Source organism: Festucalex cinctus, chromosome 10 (genome assembly GCF_051991245.1).
Source record: "Festucalex cinctus isolate MCC-2025b chromosome 10, RoL_Fcin_1.0, whole genome shotgun sequence".
In the NCBI taxonomy this organism is placed as follows: Eukaryota; Metazoa; Chordata; class Actinopteri; order Syngnathiformes; family Syngnathidae; genus Festucalex; species Festucalex cinctus.
The window spans coordinates 26144091-26158323 of NC_135420.1; the positions used below are offsets into that span (position 1 = coordinate 26144091).

Sequence of the window (14233 nt, forward strand, 5' to 3'; positions counted from 1 at the left end):
TAATCATGTAGTGGTAAACGTAGCAATATAGCTCATAGAAATAGTGTAGTAGAAGTAGTTGTGTATTATTTAATAGTAGAGGTAGCAGGGTAGTAGTATTAGTAAGGTCTCCCAAACCAGAGATTGTGGGGTTCGGAGCACCTTTGAGCAAGATACCGAATCCCCAGTTGTGTTGTTCCTGATGCTGGATCATCAGTAGGTGAATGAGTAGTTGAATAGTAGTCTATCAGTATTAGTGTAGTCGTATCAATAATGTAAGTCAGTTGTAGTAATTGCAGCAGTACTAGTAGTGTCGGCGTCATAGTTAATAGTTGGCTGTGTAAAGTATTATATTAGTCACAAACAAACAAATACACAAACTCCTATACATAAGTCACACACACACATATGCAGACCCACATGCACACATCCAAACACACACAGAGACTAAGTAAACTTGTCACCATGGGGAGGCCATCTTGTATGTGTGTGCGTATAGAGAGGTGCGCTGACAGGAAGGAAGCCAGAATGGAGGAAGTGACTCTCGGTGTGAGGGAGTCGAAAAGTGTGCATCCAAGTCCTCATTAGCCCGTCTGCACACTCCACACACACACCCGTGCACGGGGTGTGTGTGTGTGTGTTTACCAACGTCACGACACGTCTGTCACCCGACGTTTGTCACGCCGCTCCCGGCCTCCCGTGTCACTTTTCACCAAGCACTCCGACGGCGGCAGGCAGGGAGGAGCTTAATTACCCGCTTCTCGCCACCACGATCCCTCGGACGCCCCCCAACCGCCAACAATCTCCCCCACCACCACTTCATTTCTCAGCCGTAAACAAAAACACACAAACAAATACTGGGCGGGTGTGTTGTTGCGTCCTACAATTCAAATCTCAAAAAAAAAAAAAAGTTTTTCACGCTCGGGGTTGAAAGGTGAGCTGGTGATGTCACGATGATGTCACATCATCACCAAGAAGATCAGAACACTTCCTGTTGGTTCTTAACTCATTCACTCCCAGCCATTTTCACCTTCGCTCCCGGCTTTGACTGGATCTTGACCGATTTTGCAGGACCCACAGAATATTGTGTTCTATTGCTATAAAAACATGGAACCTACCAAAAGAAAGATTAGTGCCTCTTCTTTCATCAGGCACAAAAGTATATTTGTATCGGTTTCTGTTTTGCAGCAGTTAGCATTAGAATATAGTAGCTAAGTTTCATTATTATTCACAAATCTGTTTAAAACTGGCCCTAGTTGATCTCTTATACTCTGCTGCCACCTGCTGGCCATTTTTGTAATAACTACCATTGTTTCAACCGTTCAGTTCAGAGACTGCATCAAAGCCTTCTGTATGCGCTAGCATAAAAAAAAACAAAAAAAAAAACATGATAAATGTATGAATCCGTCTTTGGGACACTGGTAATATTAAAAATAGAACGTATTTATACGTTTTTGGGAGCAAATGAGTTAAATGCAATAGTCTACTACTCTAAGATTAAACAACTACTACTACTACGTGTATGCTACTATGCTTCTGATCGTCGTGTATTTTAATAGTGGTAATCCTACTACTTTTTCTGCCATTTCTAAGCTTGCTTCTTCCCGCGTGTTGAGGTATTCGAGCGGGTCAAAATATTCGAGTGTCCGCAGCTTGGCCTGCTGTGCATCCTTAAAGAAGAAGAACAAAATGGAGGACGGAGGCGGACGGTGGCTTTGAGGCCGAGAGTAGCCGGCTTGTCTTCTTCTGGTCCTTCCGTGTGATCCTCCTCGTTTTTAATGAGGCCACGCGGACCCCCTGTGATGCAGCGGTGCGAGGGGACGTGGGGTTTGAACAGCCGTGACCCCGTCCTACCCCGCCGACTAACAACCCCCCTACGTCCCCGTCCGGAGCAGGCGCCGCATCACCACCACCATCCTCATCGTCATAGTCATCCTCCTCCTCCTCCTCATCATCATCATCATTGGGCCTCTGGGGCCTCGCGGGCCCGCTGCCTGCTTCTAATGTTTTATTAAGCAGCTTGACTGCTTCACACACTTCTGAGGAGATGCAGCAGCCTGTCAATCACGCCGCCGGCTAAAGTGGACCGCCACCTCCCCGTCGCCCCCCACCACCACCACCTCAACCGCCCACCCCCCACAATGGCGCCGCCTCGATCGTGTATGCGCGGCGGATGGACGGCCATGTTGGCAACATGCGTGTGCCTGAAATTAGTCATGCCAGCAAAAAAAGATTGGAGTCAGCGCCATCTCATTAGCACACTTGTTGCAATGACTGTACTAATATTAATACTAGGAATAGACTGCTTATCGTCCGGGTCAATTATCGGTGCCGATATTTGGCATTTTGACAAACATCGGCATCGGCCTTTTTCCGAATCTGAAGGCCGCTCTAGCTGCTATCTCACTGGGCGGCGCTGGTGAATGCTTGCAAATTTTAGGTTTTCATCAGGATTTGTAAGATGTTCAAGACAGTTTTTACTTGTTGAAAAGGAATTTTGAACATGTTCAGACTGTCTGCGAAGATCTTTGAAACCTTTTACGTACCCTACCAAAACTCAGAATTAGCTTCATTCGCATGCATTTGTCGCTCAGTGAGGTACAGGTAACTTTTCATTTATGGAATTATTTAAATTTCCAATTTACTTTATAAAAGATGATGCCGACACTGGGAACTCCCTCCACTTTTTATTTATAAAAATTCACTATTTTTTTTCTAAATTAAGAAATTATCTTGGCATTTTGGAAAACTTCATTTACAGTAGAAAACTTTAAGTAGCTATTTACTTGCTTAGTTTTTTTTTTATTATTATTTTTATTTATTCAACACATGCTGATAACACTGGAAGCGCCATGCAATTTTTGTTATATTTTTAAAACAAAGCTGTCTATTCCTTATATGACTAAATTTAAAAGAAAAACCTTCAAAGTGTTTAACGTTTGAAAAGTTGTTTTAACAAATATGCTTTAATGGCAATTCAACAGTTTTTTTTGTTTTTGTTTTTAATTTTCACAAATATATTCTTTTTTTTTTTTTTATCAGTATCAACCCTAAAAACATATTGGTCTATCACATACTAACACTACTCTACTACAATTGTAGAAATAATCCACACTGCAATGTTTGTATTAATATTAATAACAGTAGTAGTAGTGATGTAGTCTGAATTTGACCATATATGCAATTCAGTAGTGGTAGTGATGTAGTCTGAATTTGACCATATATGCAATTCAGTAGTGGTCGTGATGTAGTCTGAATTTGACCATATATGCAATTCAGTAGTGGTGGTGGTGGTGGTTGTAGTGGTGGCGGTGGTGGTAGTAGTGGTGGTGGCGGTGGTGGTAGTAGTAGTGGCGGTGGTGGTAGTAGTAGTGGCGGTGGTGGTAGTAGTAGTAGTAGTGGCGGTGGTGGTAGTAGTAGTAGTAGTGGCGGTGGTGGTAGTAGTAGTAGTAGTGGCGGTGGTGGTAGTAGTAGTAGTGGCGGTGGTGGTAGTAGTAGTAGTAGTGGCGGTGGTGGTAGTAGTAGTAGTAGTGGCGGTGGTGGTAGTAGTAGTAGTGGCGGTGGTGGTAGTAGTAGTAGTAGTGGCGGTGGTGGTGGTAGTAGTAGTAGTAGTAGTGGCGGTGGTAGTAGTAGTAGTAGTAGTGGCGGTGGTGGTAGTAGTAGTGGCGGTGGTGGTAGTAGTAGTGGCGGTGGTGGTGGTAGTAGTAGTGGCGGTGGTGGTAGTAGTAGTAGTAGTGGCGGTGGTGGTGGTAGTAGTAGTAGTAGTAGTGGCGGTGGTAGTAGTAGTAGTAGTAGTGGCGGTGGTGGTAGTAGTAGTGGCGGTGGTGGTAGTAGTAGTGGCGGTGGTGGTAGTAGTAGTAGTAGTGGCGGTGGTGGTGGTGGTAGTAGTAGTAGTAGTGGCGGTGGTGGTAGTAGTAGTGGCGGTGGTGGTAGTAGTAGTGGCGGTGGTGGTAGTAGTAGTGGCGGTGGTGGTAGTAGTAGTGGCGGTGGTGGTAGTAGTAGTGGCGGTGGTGGTAGTAGTAGTGGCGGTGGTGGTAGTAGTAGTGGCGGTGGTGGTAGTAGTAGTGGCGGTGGTGGTAGTGGCGGCGGTAGTAGTGGTGGTGGTGGTGGTAGTGGCGGTAGTGGTGGCGGCGGCGGTAGTGGTGGCGGCGGCGGTAGTGGTGGTGGTGGCGGCGGCGGCAGCGGCAGCAGTAGTAGTGTAGCTGTTGTAGTGTACAGTATTGTCATAGTGTTAAAACTACTTAACTTATCTTACGAGTATTCTTTAAGTGTGCATAGTGGGAGTACTGTAGAGTATGGGAATGTAGTAGCATTCACTGTAGTAGGAGTAGTAATAGTGATACTCAAACAGTAGTGATGAAGTAGTAGTAGTAGTAGTAGTAGTAGTAGTAGTAGTAGTAGTAGGAGGAGGAGTGGTAGTGGTGGTGTTATGGTAACAAGTAGCTGTACTTGTAGTGGTACTTACCACGGATGTTTTCAGACATGATAATCGGGCTCATTCACTTTTCAAATCTCACCCTGTTTGCCTTATTTTCCCGCGCATCCATTTTTCAATCACGCACAACCAGAACCGACAGCAGCGCTAATGGCCGGCGCGCACGCGCAAGAAATGGCGGCCGAGCTTGGCATCTTTTAGGGGCCGTGACATTTGAGGGACGCTCCAAACAACGTCCCGGCAGCGCCTCTCATGTCTCGGCAGACGTCTTCTAAACACGCCTTTTCCATCTCCGAGATGACTCAAATGCACTAAGTGGGCATGAAAGAGCGCCGCGCTCCCCAAGGACCGCGCCGCCGACGTTGCCAGGGTCAACAAACAAGAAAAAGCCAAAAAAAAAAAAAAAAAAAAAAGTCCACTCTGTGGACACAGCAGCAACCTTTACCATGCACCCGGACATACATCAATTTCAAAATGCACACAATTTTGTCAGGTTTATTTGTTCGTTGACTGAGAAACTGGGCTTTCGTACTGCCAAACTTCTACAATCTACAAGAATGTTTATTTTTAATGCACAGCGATGCCTTGAGATCTTTCCTCATTTAAATAAATGGCGTTCCAGCCATTTCAGCCCCAAGAAAATCATTTTATAATAAAGTTTGAGATGGGCTGAATAGTACCAGTCAGACAATTTGAAGTTGTCTCCAAGGCCTGGAAAGAAAAATAAATTAAAATCTTTTTTAAAAAAACATGGCACGATCGAAAAGATTCCGCAAAGTGATGAAAATCTAGTAACATTATCTACAAATGGTAACAACTAGACCCAGGATTGGTCAGCCAACCAAAATTACACCAAGATGGCAACGACAACTCAAACAAAAGGTCAACCAAAAAAATAAATAAAATAAAAAACAACTCAAGGACATCAAAAGAACTGCTGACTTTACTGCCTCGCCGTTAAGACACTACATGCCAGGGCAAAAATGAAATTCGTGGTAGACTTCCAAGGTGAGAAAAAAAAGAAAGAAAAAAAAAGAAAGAAAAAAACAAACAAAAAAAAAACACTGCTGACAAATAGGAAGAACATAAAAACTTGTCTCACAATTGCCAAGAAACATTTCTGATGGTCCTTTAACTCTCTTGGAGAAATATTCTGCGGACTGACAAAATGAAAGTTGAACTTTTTGAAAGGTGTGCAGCCCTGTTACATCTGCTGTAAAAAAAAATAATGCAGCATTTGATAAAACAACATCATGCCGAGAGTGAAACTAGTGTGATATTCTGGGGTTGCTTTTCTATTTCAGGACTTGGACGACCTGTTTGCAGATGATTGTAAACTTGAAATTGCTTTTTTTTATTTATTTTTATTTTTTTTATTTACATATGTTGTTTTTGTGAGATATTAAAAATGGTTTGTGGATGATTTTAAATTTTATTTAGCCCATTATAGCAATAAAAAGTTAATATTTTGTCTATAATTAATTTTACACTATTATTTTTTACCTACAATTAGTACTTTTAAAAAACAATTTTGCCACTTGTCAACTGAAAATGACAGCACATGTGCTCAGTACTCAGGTAACGAACAATCACAGCTCACCTGTTTTCTAGGTTTGGTCATGTGACATTCACAAGCTGAGCTGTGATTGGTTACCTGAGCACATTGTGATGTCATTTTCAGTTGACTGCAAGTTGCAAAATGTGTTTTTAAAGGTACTAATTGCATATGAAAAATAATATCTAATTTGTTATTGACAAAATATTAATGTTTGACTGCCAAAAATGGCTAAATAAATAAAGTATCCCTTTAAACATTTGAAATAAATGTAATTAGCTTTTTAAGTGTATTGAATGTGTAAAAAAAAAAAAAAAAAAAAAAGTCAGAAAACAGGTAAGGCGACAAAAATAATTTGATTTACTGTATATTGCAACATCTAATCCAGTTTCCCATACAACTAATCTTCTCAAAAACGCACTACATATTTTGAAATATCAAGGCTATTACTAGTGTTTTTTTTGTTTTTTTTTATAAACTAATCTTTTGTAACACAGCATTTGAACATCTGATCTATCGTGACTGTTCCTGCTGGCCTTCCATAATAGCCAAACGTTGCATAAACGCTGCAAACAATTAATTTGGCGTTTATATCCAAGAAGGAAATTTCAGATTAAAAATAAACGTCCGCTACCAGAAGACGGGTACAAACAAAAACCAAAACAAATATTTTCCGTCAAAGAGGCTGATAACGTCCCGCAGCTCTGATTTGACATCCTGTCGCATGAATGATTGAAGGCGCGGCATTATAAATATTACAAGTAAGAGCTTGACTATCCATCATTGGCTGAAATGATCATGAAACATTCAGAGCCTTTTAGAAAATTTACACACTCGTCTTTGAGGCTGTCAGCTCCTGCGAGCTTAAATAATAGCGGAAAGATGTTTACGGGGGGCGCGCTTCATTTATTTATTTACCGTCTCCCCGTCGAGGGGGCACGAAATAAGGTGACTCGGAGACGGGCCAAGAAAGACAAAAAAAAAAAAAATCAAAGTTGGACACTCGGTCAGGAAGATGAACAAGGTCAATCAATGGCAGGAGCGGAGAGCCTAATGGATTGTGAAGACACACGAAAAAAAAAAAGGTTATGAATTTTTAATCCTTCTTCATGCCAGACCTCCATTAATCAATGAGGACTTATTGAAGACGATCAATTATGCAAACTTCAAAACATTTAATGACACATAATGAAGACGTCCCTTGGGAAGTGGGGGTGGTCGTCTGGCCCGAGGGGGTGGGGCAAGTGTTTTGTGGCCCGAGTGTGGAATAGAACATCAACACATTAGGTGGTCAGCCACAACATATTCAATCATACTTCTAATCCAAACCATTTTTGTACTAGTTTTTACGAGTAGTTTAAAATTATTTAATTAGAATTGCAAACTTTAATATGGTTTGTCAGACTTTTTTTGTTGATTTTTGATGGGGTTTTTTTAAGTTTGTTTTTTTTTTATAAAAAAAAAACAAATCTTATGTAAAACAATTGTACACCTTTTTATTATTATTTTGTTTGAGGAAAAAAACATTATTGGATTTCGAAAGTAAATGATGGGGGATACTTATTTTTTATCTTAATATTTCAATTTGGGGCTTCACTATGGAAAAATTTTTAAAAAATGTATATTTTGCAAATGTTTTACTTTGATTTCTAATTTTCCTCAATAAGAGAAAAATGTTTAATAAAAAAGAAAAATATATTTATTACATTTCTTTTGTAGATATGGGGGGGGGGGGCATTTTTTTTTCTTGTCATCCTAAACAATTTTTCAAATGTTTCTTTGACATATGGGGGAAATGCATTGGATGCTTTGTAAAATTGTATTTGGAATTTTACTTTTTTTTTAATAGATGGAAGGAGTCGTTCCTATTTTGTTGGTCACATGTAACATAATTGCTAGTGCTAAGTGGCTCATCGTGTCTCCTAAGGAGGCATTTACGTCCATTTGAAACCGTTTCTAAAAGTAGTTCCTTCTTCCCCACTCAAGTTAGTAAACATGCTTGCACGGTCGCTAAGGCTGAAGTTTGATGTTAAATGGAGTTGAAGATATAATGGCGAGCTCATGGTACACAGCGGATGCCCTCAGGCCGCCCCCACCGCGAGCCCCTCGGGGTGGCAATCTCAAAAAAATAAAAAATAAATCACGGCGCTCGAAACAAGCCGCAGATCGGTTCCCTCACCGCCGCCTCATGCTTTTACGCCGTCTGCTGTCCTTTCCGACAATTCATGTTTAATGCATCGCCATGGCGACGCAATAACGCCGCTTCAGCGGAATCCTTATAACCCGAGAATCCTAACCGATGATCCAATTTCACTTCATTGGTTGGGAAAATGATTTGTTTACTACAAATAAAGTATTTTTCATCTTTTTGCAAGACGGGTGGGGTATCTTATTTGTGTACGTTTCAAAAGGGTCATTTGCTGTTTACATCTCAGCGGGAACATTCATTTTTCATCGCTCTGAAGATCCCCATCATTCCCGAGTGGGAATTCTCCAGCTGTTTGGGTGTGTTACCCCGAGGGGGTGGGTGGGTTGGGGGGGCATCCACATCTGTCCCACCTGCCATCATCCAGCCCGCCCGTTGGGGAAAGCATCTTCCTCCTCATCAACATCATCTTCCTCACTGTGGCTTCCTGCTCTGGAACGCACAAAGTGCTCTCCAACTTATGATTGACACCTCCCGACCCGGCCCCCTCCCCCACCACAAACCTGCCATAATGGCAGAAGGTGGCCTTGAAGGAGGTAAAGAGGCACTTAGCCACCCGTCACAAGGCTTCAGCGGTGATTGCTTTGCCCCATTTCCCTCTCCATTTTCCCAAATGTTGCTCAAGTTGGATAATGATGTGTCATTTGGGATGACATTTGCACCACTCACAACTTTTCTCTCCACATTTTTTTTTAAATATGTGTTACCACGTCCTGGATTATTTCTCCTTTCTTAAAATGGACTGTTTGTTGTGTTTTAACCACGACGACAGTTGCACCTTGACTTACAAATTTAATTTGTTCCATGACCACACTCATAACTCAAATCACTTGTATCTCAAATTGAGTTTCCCTATCGAAGAATGAAAATGTAATTAATGTGTTCAATCAATCCCCCAAGAAAACAGTGCACCTCTCTAATAAAAGACGATTCCAGGGTTTCCCCCGGTGCTTTTTAGGCTTGGTGGTCCGCCAGTCTTTGGTACGATTTAAAATGTAAGGGCATTCATACCCAAGTGGTTATTATTGTAACCTGCCATGGGGGGTGGTCTTCATAATGTTGTTGCCAGAGGGATCCCATGTGCCAAGATGAGGCAGCCATTTTGCATTCACGCACAAAATATTTGGTGCTATTTCTGGAACTTCAGCACGTCTTCGCCATTATTACGATTGTAAAATGTATGCATGATCAAGCTTTCAAGAAAGATCAGAAGTCGTCTGACGCTGTAGTGAAATCACGTCCTAATCCCAAACAGGGAATGTCAGAGTAGAAACTCCGGAGGAAAAAGTGGTCGTGTCTGCGTGGACGAGCATTTAGCGAGGAGCCGCTGAGGCTAAAAAGGAAAGTTGGAAGGCAGAGTCGGCGAGCTGCCTTTTTTTTTTTTTTTTTTTTTTTTTTCCCCCTCCACGGCAGGTACGCGTTCACGCTCGGCCGAGCGCTCGGGCCGCAGATGACCCGCAGTCAAGCCCAAATGTTTACTGGCAGATGCGTTTTAAGCCAGCGCTGCTTAGCTGCTCACGGCAGCGGAAAAATCCCGGCGACGGCCGCCTTCCACCTGCAAAATCTTGACCTTTTCCACAAATGACGGATGAGCTGGCCGCGCTCGCCGTGATCGCATCTTTTTTTTTTCCGTCCCATTGAAGATGGAAGTCAGTCCAAAAAGCCTCCGAGGCCAACACGTCCACTCACCACGTCTATAGTTTTCTTGCATGATGTATATTTTTGTTAGAATCAAGTTGTATTATTGTTTAGTATTTTTATTTTATTTATTTATTTATTTTTTAAATATAGTCAGGTATAGTCATTTATTGTAGAATCGATGAAAACAAGCTCTCACTGAAGTGCGTGTGTTGATGTATTGTTTTTAATTAGCCAAAACACGATTGCAGGCAATGTTTTTTATTCATTTAAAGTTGTTTTTTTTTTATATTAAAATCATGCCTATTAAGGGTTCTTGTTGAATTAAATGAATTAAATTTTATTTTTAAGTTGTGTATTCATTTTTAGTTGACCATAGGATAATGATGAAGTCATATTTGCATAGAAATATTTTTATAGAATAAAAAACAATCCCTTTTGTTTTTCTTTTTTAGAAACCAGTTCTGTTTTGACAGTTTTAAATTTTAAGTTATTTTGTTTGGTATTTCTTTTACGAAAACAGTTGTTTAGAAGATCTTCAAAATAATGTCAGTTGTATTTTCATAGATTTAAAAAAAAAAAAAAAAAAAAAAAAAAAAAAAGAAGACTTTTTCAGAATAATTGTACAATATATTTTCAGAATAAGTTGGTATATTTTTTTTTTTTTGCAGAAAGTCATTTTTTTAGAATGAAGTCAGTTTTTACCAATAATGTTAATAGTTATAAGTTTAAGGTAAGGTTTGTTTTTTCAAGAAAATGCTTAGCATTTATTATTATTATTTTTTTAGAAGAAAATTTCTACAATATAGTTAAGATTTTTCAAAATAAAATTGTTGTACTGTTTTATATAATAGTGCTAAATCTGTCATGTATTTTTAAGACAAAAAAATGTATCCTTTTGTCATCTAATGCACATTTAAACAAAGTCTTATTTTTTCAGTTTTCCAGTCTTTTTTTTTTTTTATAGCACTGAAAAATTTCATGGCAACAACATAGCTGCAATCTGGCATTGTTGATGTTAGCATATAAACACTAGCGCACACCTGATTGTCATAGGTAGTTGATGCTAACCCACCCAGACGGCGCCCAAACATCGGTGAAGTGGCGCTAACTCTGCGCTTTGAAGCGCTAATGTGACGACAAGCCACTATCGATGGCTCCGCTAGCGACACTGGCGGCCCGCAGCAAGGTCAACAAGTCCTCCACTGTCGCGCGGGGACCCGCCGACCCCCCGCTCCCGATCCTCCCGACCCCGCGGCCGCCAGGAAGGTGTTAGCCAGCCTGTCAGGAGTATTGACGCGACAAGCAGGACCCGGCGCATCCCCGAGGCCCTACCTTTGACCTTTGAACCCGACAATGCCGCCCACTCGGACCCACCCCCTGGGTCCAACCTTGTCCGAATAGATCAACTGGCGTCGACAGAGATAAAGCAAAACAATCGGCTTGGGTAGTCTTCAAGAAGATCGAAGCGTTAGCATCGAGATGAGCTGCAAATCTGAATTAGATTAATTCAACATGAAGACAGTAAAATGTGGCAGTTAAAAAAAACAAAAAACAATAATAACTAGAAATGCCATTTCTGGGGAAATGGCGTGTGAAGGCTGGAGAGCTGAATGAATACCTGTGGAATGATTTGGAATAATGTTGAATGATGATGAATGATATTGAAAGATATTGAAAGATATTGAATGATATTGAATGATGTTGAATGATACTGAATGACATGGAATGAGCTTAACATGCTGAAGTTGGAATGGTTTAAATTCATCCAGAAATCTAGAAGCAGTTGAAGGAAGATAAATACCACAAAAGTAAAAATAAATCAGCAAGAAACAAGAAAACAAGGAAGAAATCAAGTAAGAAATGGACGAAGTAGCAAGTAATCGGGTAAGCAATGGAGTAAAGTGAGAAGAATTAAGTAAGCAATGAAGTAAGGAGGGTAGAATCGAGTCGCAATGGTGTAAGGAGTGGCAAACTTAAGCAATGGAGTAATAGTCACTCTGTTGAAATCAGGCCACATTTGCATTAGTATACTAAGCTAGCATTAGCATGCTAAGTTAACATTAGCATTAATATGCTAACTTAGCATTAGCATGCTAAACTAACATTAGCATTAGCATTAGCATGCTAACTTAGCATTAGCATTCTAAGCTAACATTAACATTGGCATGCTAAGCTAAAATTAGCATTAGCATGCTAACATTAGCATTAGCATGCTAACATTAGCATTAGCATGCTAACTTAGCATTAGCATTAGCATGCTAAGCTAACATTAGCATTAGCATGCTAAGCTAACATTAGCATTAGCATGCTAACTTAGCATTAACATGCTAAGCTAACATTAGCATTAGCATGCTAACTTAGCATTAGCATGCTAAGCTAACATTAGCATTAACATGCTAAGCTAACATTAGCATTCACATGCTAAGCTAACATTAGCATTAGCATGCTGAGCTAACATTAGCATTAGCATGCTAAGCTAGCAATAGCATTAGCATGTTCAGCTAGAATTAGCATTAGCTAGCATTAGCATGCTAACTTAGCACTAGCATGCTCACTTCCTGTTGATTTCAGGCCACTTCCTGTTGAAATCGGGTCACTTCCTGTTGAAATTGGGTCACTTCCTGTTGATATCATGTCACTTCCTGTTGATATCAGGTCACTTCCTGTCAAAATTGGGTTACTTCCTGTTGAAATTGGGTCACTTCCTGTTGATATCAGGTCACTTCCTGTCAAAATTGGGTCACTTCCTGTTGAAATCGGGTCACTTCCTGTTAAAAACAGGTCACTTCCTGTTGATTTTAGGTCACTTCCTGTTGAAATTAAGTCACTTCCTGTTGAAATCGGGTCACTTCCTGTTGATTTTAAGTCACTTCCTGTTGACATGAAGTCACTTCCTATTAAAATCAGGTCACTTCCTGTTGAAATCGGGTCATTTCCTGTTAAAATCAGGTCACTTCCTGTTGATTTTAGGTCACTTCCTGTTGAAATTAAGTCACTTCCTGTTGATATGAGGTCACTTCCTGTTGATATTGGTCACTTCCTGTTCAGGTCGGGGAATATCCTGGCAAGAATCACACGCATACCTAATCAATTGGCCAAAATGGCCACTGCCTTGGGAGGCCAGGTTGGCGAGAAACCTGGGCATATCATTTGTCTAAAATGGCCGCCGTGCATGGTAAGTTGGAAAATGGCCGCCATACGTGGTAAGTTAGGTGGTAAGATGGAAGAGCTCATGACGTGAAATGGTGGAATATATTGAAGTTGGAACGAAGTCAATCGGATAAATAATGTGGAAGTAAATGGAAAATGTAGAATGTGGGAAATATTTGGGTACGAAATTGGGAATTGTGGGTAAGGCGTGAATTTTGGAACTGAAAAGCTGGAAGAGCTCATGGCTTGAATTGGTGGAATATATTGAAGTTGAAACCACGTCAATCGGTTGAAAAATGTCGAAGTAAATGTGAAATGTAGAATGTGGGAAATATTCGGGTACGCAATCGGGAATTGTGGGTAAGGCATGAATTTTGGAACTGAAAAGCTGGAAGAGCTCATGGCTTGAATTGCTGGAATATATTGAAGTTGGAACGAAGTCAATCGGATGACTAATGTGGAAGTAAATGTGAAATATAGAATGTGGGAAATATTCGGGTACGAAATCCGGAATTGTGGGCAAGGTGTGAATTTTGGAACTGAAAAGCTGGAAGAGCTCATGGCTTGAATTGCTGGAATATATTGAAGCTGGAACGACGTCAATCGGATGAATAATGTGTAAGTAAATGGAAAATGTAGAATGTGGGAAATATTCGGGTACGAAATCGGGAATTGTGGGCAAGGCGTGAATTTTGGAACTGAAAAGCTGGAAGAGCTAATGGCTTGAAATGCTGGAATATATTGAAGTTGAAACAACGTCAATCGGATGAATAATGTGTAAGTAAATGGAAGATGTAGAATGTGGGAAATATTCGGGTATGAAATCAGGAATTGTGGGCAAGGCGTGAATTTTGGAACTGAAAAGCTGGAAGAGCTAATGGCTTGAAATGCTGGAATATATTGAAGCTGGAACGACGTCAATTGGATGAATAATGTGGAAGTAAATGGAAAATGTAGAATGTGGGAAATATTCGGGTACGAAATCGGGAATTGTGGGCAAGGCGTGAATTTTGGAACTGAAAAGCTGGAATAGCTCATGGCTTGAATTGCTGGAATATATTGAAGTTGGAACGAAGTCAATCGGATGAATAATGTGGAAGTAAATGAAAAATGTAGAATGTGGGAAATATTCGGGTACGAAATCGTGAATTGTGGGTAAGGCGTGAATTTTGGAACTGAAAAGCTCATTATGGAACATATTGAAGTTGGAACGAAGTGAATCGGATGAAAAATGTGGAAGGAAATGTGAAATTTAGAATCTCCCATT

General features: G+C 40.6%; 1 protein-coding gene across 3 annotated transcripts in view; it reads right to left on the reverse strand.

The window, feature by feature from the left end:
• The window catches only part of tgfbr3 (transforming growth factor, beta receptor III), a 259659-nt gene that overhangs the window by 214144 nt on the left and 31282 nt on the right, over nucleotides 1-14233 (reverse strand). The window lies entirely within an intron of this gene.